We start from the raw sequence: 6,000 nt of genomic DNA, 5'->3' as shown, positions 1-6,000 counted from the left end.
AACCTATTGCTTTTTGAGGTCTGTAAAACTAACTAGCAATTGGTAAAGTATACATGTTATGAATAAGAGGGTAAATTAAAAGTTATAAAGCTTGTCAAAGTTGATATTCATTGGTATTAAGTGAGTTAGTATCATCATTTATGTATAATATAGACGTCAACGTCTACTCTCATATGAATATTATATATTACATAGATATAGATATGGAATGGCTTATTATCGGGCTCGGAGTATCTGAACGCCATATTGCTCGAATAGGATCCATTTCTCATGAGAGACACGTAGGTATCTCGTATGCGCTTTGTAAGCCGCGTTTCACCCACTAAAGCGTCTTCAGGCGGAATTAGGAAGCTCCTTTGCACTCAATTTATGTGTACCGCCACGTCTAAAGTCTCTTTATAATATGTATCAGCCATTACTGTTATTAGTTCGTTACCGCGATAATTAGACTCACTCGCGTAAGTTAAGTTTCGATTACCAAAGACGTCACTTCTTCCCTCCGCTCCTCTGTCCTCTCTTGCAACTCACTCGCTCATTCTATTATGTGTATATACACTTCTATAACGTGAAGCGGAATTCTACTGATATCACTTAATGCTTCTCATATTAACTTTATCATGTCAAATATTATTAATTGCTTGCTTGCTGACAAAAATTTTTCTGTTTCATATAAAAAAGTTTTTTCTAAGTATTTTTATTTTTTAAGCAGCTTTATTGAAATTACAATAATTCTATGTGGAATTATATTACTTGGTAGAATTAAATAATTCAAAAAAGCCATGGTTCAATGTTTTAATTGTAGTATAAATTAATTTTTATCAAAACTTAAAGGTATTTTTTTTTTGAGTTATTTTCTTGAAGATGAGCTTGATCGGCACCAACAGACCAAACCTCTGAAACAAATAAAGAGTATTTTATTTTTTAAGTCAAAACAGCGTAAAGAAAAAATTTATTTTTCATTATATTAGTAAATTTTTAACTATTCGTAATATTGTTGTTGTTGTTGTATATCATCAATAATAATAATAATAATTATTATAATATATAGAATATTAAAAAAATGATTTTTTTAATGATTGATTTTCGGCATTGATATTTTACGTCGATTAAGTAATTGATTGTCAGAATTAGTTCAGTGAAATTTTAGATTAATGATAAGGCTTATAAACTACTATAATTGTAAAAATTCGATATTTTTTACTGAAGATAACTGTACAGACAATTGTCCCAATTAAATTTTTTGATTAGAAACTAAAAAAACCCGCTAAAATTGTTAAAATTAACAACCAAAAGTTAGAGATGTGAATGGCCGATAAGTAAAACTCGATGAAAAAAAAAAAAAAAGGTTTTTGTTTGGCAAAATAATTTATCAACACTTTAGCAGAGAGTGTGTACGTTTACGGTGTAAAGGACTTAACCGTCAGCAAAATTATATGAGGAATCCCGTTTTCCCTTAAAACGAGTTTGAATAGACGGGCTCGTGCGAAATGCCGGGTGCCTTGTCAAGACAAGAGCAATTTATCATAGCCGATCTATATTTGCATACGTCGGCCATGAAAGGGCCAAGTAGAGAGACACTACTCTTCGTTTGTATATGTAGAGACCGGGACATCAGATAGTCGAGGGCCTTTTGAAATTTGCGTGTTTGCGAATATGCTCGCCCTCATACTCATGCTCATGCTTACATTCGCGCTCACATCCTACAGAACATATAATCATACTATTACATACATACATTCACTTTATACGACACTTCTCACTCTCCTTAAGCTTCTATACATCAACTAACGTTCACTCTTGCTTATGTTTATGCTTACACTTACATTTGTGTTCATAGATAATTTTAATTTAAATTTACAAAAAAATCATACAGAAAATTTAATGTTAACATTTTTAAAGAATTCTAAATTATAAAAAAAAATTGCAAAGTCGGTGATTTTTAATTGATACAATCCGTACGGAGTGAAATTCACTCCAAGAAGGATTCTTTAATAATTAAAATATTTTTTAGTCAAAAAAAAAAAAAAAATTGGATCTGAAACATTCAAAGCTGAAAATCAGTAAATCTCGACTTTTATATAATTACCATTATTATAATAAAAAATGAATAAAATCAGTATTTCTTTGGTTATGAAAAATGATGAGAGCATGATATGCGTGTTCTACAAAAATATGGTCATTTATATAGGTGTGACCTTTGTCATCTAATGTAAATATACAAGAAAGAAGACTTAAGAATGTAAAATACAAAAGTAAAAACTTGGGGCGTGAGAGTAGATGAGTCAAAAAAAAAAAAAAATTGATCCTTATTACAAACTGGACAGTCAACTGACTTTTAGGGGACCAGTCTATATACAAGTGATGAAGAGCAAGAAGCTGGATGGATTGTTGCAAATACGTGCCATCACATCTTCTCAAACGCTTTTTAAAATCTTTTATCCTAGACAACAAATGACTTTGACTGTGTAATGACGATCGAGCTCCCGCCAAAACTACTTTGTATTTTAAAATACGAGGTGTTGCAATTTCGAACGACATTCAGTTAAAATGACTACGTGATGTACGTTGAATAAATTTACTAAATTATCTCGGTGTATACAAATAGATATTAAAATAAAAAACATATAATAAATACGATGAGATCTGACAGCGGGGTGAAAAAAATTTATTAAACATTTTGTTTAAGAGATTTTCATTGTTGGAAACTTGACTGAGATCACGACTTATGACTTGCACTGCATTATTCTCGCAGATATTTTCTGTATCAAGATCGTATCGCTCGAGATAACTATTATTTGCTCCCGTTTTATTTACTGATATCTGATTAAACTTCACCGGCGTCAAGCCTTCAGTCAGTTGGTGCTTTAAATAATAATAGCGAGTTGTAATGATAATGATAATAACGGATTATATGCATAATATTTAGGGTAAGGACTATAAGTGAACTGTAAGCATATAAAAGTAATATTTATGGGGGAATTTTGCATAAACAGGGGATTAAAATTTCAAATATTTTTTTCAAGTCCTCGACACCTTTCAAATTTTTTACTCTTTATTTTGTTTAAAATTTTCATACTTTTAAATACAAGAAAATATTTTCTTGTGGTAATATTTTTAGTAAAAATCACAAAAAAATTTATCATATTTCATCAATTCAAGCCGTTTTATATTTAAACAAGTATTTATTTACACTAATAAAAATTATTAACAGTTAAAAATCCAATTATTAAATCCAAACAGTCGAAAATAAGTCCAATGCATACAAAGTAGGCAAAGAGATAGAGGGTTAATTTATTTGATTTAGTATCTGTTTATGACCGTTCCGGACCTTAAGGTACATTATAACCATATTTATCCTAATACGCGTGTTTATTCAGACTAAAATAAAGTGTTGAAATGCACACATTAAACGTTCTTCAGGTTGATTTAGTGACACGAAGATCATAACTAAACTTCTACCGGCATTTTAGTTGAACAGCATACAGTGTTTCTTTGTATCGTATCATTGTTGCTCAAAAATAGCATAGGTGGATGATGGAAACAATGCATGTTACACCCGAGTGAGCACTTACACTACTCATAGGGTGTGAGAAAATACTGAGCTCTCATATACATCATCGCACTTTATTAAATATCCTTTAACGTTTTTTCTCAAAACTATCTCTGGTTTGTAATGTAATACTAAATCGATAGAAGAATTTATTATAACTATTATTAAATTTATTTGTTTGGAAACAGTTTATCTATTTTTTTAATACAAATAAATATAATTTTTTTTTCAATCGTCAAGTATTAAAAAATCACGCATTAAATGTATTAAAATAAAATTTATTAAATATTAAAAAATCCTTCTGTAAGTGTATTTATCATGAAGGAGGACAACAAGCCTTACTTGAAATACTTGAAATGATAAAATGTTATTTCAGTATAACATTAAAGTAAAGTAACCTTTGTGTTTTATTAACTAAAATTTCTGCATGACTGGACACAGTATAGGAGAACAAAACTAGTATAGTTAATAATAATAACCAACGAGACCAAATACTTTGTGTATTTTTCCACGCTCGCGGGTTTGTTTAATTTTATGGATAGTGTCCAGTGTTACGTACTGTAGTCCAGTGGTATGAGAGTGGAGCCCTTAATTTGATAAATCGCACCGATTGTAGACCCTCGCGGCATTAATCACTGCGTCATATACATATATGAATGTATACATTACATATGCACATATGACCGGTATTAAGGCACGCGATATATAAATGTAAGGGTATACATTTATAAAATGGTGGAGAAGATTAAAGTCGTTGGTGAGTGTGTGAGTGGAATATGGATACATAATATGAGAGCCTTTGGAGTGGTCATTTATAAACCGTCCAGGCCATCACCATTCACCTCTATCTTGTTCAACCTAGGTTTACACACTCTGGCACCTTTCGCTTCACTGAGCACGGGGGATTGAATTAATGGCGGATTAATTCGACGATCGTGGACCTCTGGGTCCTCTGCCTGCCTTCTGCGTGTATGTATGGACGATGCAACCCCTAGTGCTCTGTCTACATCACGACAAGTCGTTAGAATCGATATCTGTCAAGGTTGACTTTCACGCTCTTCAAGAGATGTCCTGTTTTCATTTATAAATGTTTTTTATTATTTAGCTTTTTCGATACCATTACTCATCTTTTTTACAAGACTTATTTTGTTGGTCGAATTTTTTTTTTTAAATAAAAATTTTATTGTTATTTTAATACAAATGGAAAAATATTTTATTTTTAATTAACGGGATTCTATTTTTAAATTCGGTTATGAAAAATATGTTTAAATTTGAAGGCTTATTAACATTTACAATTTTGATTAGTCTAATATTTAGAGTTATGAACTAAAAAATTTATTTTTACAACTTATAAAATACTCAAAAATAGCAAAAAATGTGTTAATGTTATAAAAAAAATTTTTTAATAAATAACTCATGATTTTATCAAAAATAAGTTTTAAATACTTTTGAGAATGAGTTCAAGTCAAAAGTTTGTTCTTTTCTTCAAGTTTTTTTTTTTTGTATTTTCAATTTATGTATTTTGTAAGAAACAATAATATCAAGCTTTAAGCTTCAACTTTAATCTTATTTATTCTAGTACTGAACAGAGAAAAAATCTTACTAAGTGGAGTTGTAATTTAGATTTACAACCCCAAGTATGACGTAACTGAGGACCAAAATTGAGTAAGTACGGGTTAAGGGTGGCTGGTGGATTGGATAGGAGGATGTAAACTAACGTTAAATGTACATCATGAACGTCGATTCTCAGTATCTCGATAGCCAGCTTGTGAGCAGAACACATCGATATACAATACACTACACATAGGTTGGTGAGCATAGACGTCGTAGTTGTGATTTGTGGCCGTCAATACTGGGGGTTATGCGTGACGTATCTCACCGATCATAATTACATCCTGTTACTGGAAATCTCTCCCCCAAAGGGTCCCCCACCTTCCGCCTCCTGGCGCCCTCTCAATACCGAGCATCTCTCAGTGTAGGAGGCACAATCCTCAGTTGATCACCCGATTACACTCTCAAGGGAGGTAGATCGCACCACCGTACATACCGCTGTACCGCTTCCATGTACATCCACGCATTTCTCCAACGACGCCACTTTAGATCCTGTATGAGAACCCAGAACCGCAGGCTCTTCACCCACTGCAATATATCTTATCTCACATCTATGCGTTACGTTTTGATTTACTGCTTATCCATGTTAACATATTATTAATGTCTTATCTAGTCATGTCTTCGAATTGTTATTCAATATTTCCCTTTTTGCACGCCTCGAAATGCGAAGTAGTTGATCTAGTGCGTTTAAAAAAAATTTTACATCATCCCAGATAAACATTTTCTTGAGCTAAGAAAATTTTTTGATAGTCAAGAATTTTTTCTTTCTGTTTACTTTCGATCAATGAAAGTCGGGTAATTTTCTGAACTTAAAAAGTCTCACATTGCACCGATAAGAT

The 6,000-nt window shown here is 31.7% G+C and overlaps 1 protein-coding gene across 1 annotated transcript in view; it reads right to left on the bottom strand.

Moving 5' to 3' along the window:
- Nucleotides 1-778: 778 nt before the first annotated feature.
- Aos1 (SUMO1 activating enzyme subunit 1) overlaps nt 779-6,000 on the bottom strand; it is a 37,929-nt gene continuing 32,707 nt past the window's right edge. Inside the window, exon 7 of the mRNA XM_074238746.1 lies at nt 779-893. The gene's annotated coding sequence lies outside the window, so the exon portion shown is untranslated. The remainder of the gene's footprint in view (nt 894-6,000) is intronic.

The sequence above is a fragment of the Cotesia typhae genome, unplaced genomic scaffold (assembly GCF_013202065.1).
Source record: "Cotesia typhae breed Kobodo isofemale line unplaced genomic scaffold, CoteBio_Ctyphae contig_23, whole genome shotgun sequence".
Lineage (NCBI taxonomy): Eukaryota > Metazoa > Arthropoda > Insecta > Hymenoptera > Braconidae > Cotesia > Cotesia typhae.
This window is presented reverse-complemented; position numbering and strand designations above follow the sequence as displayed.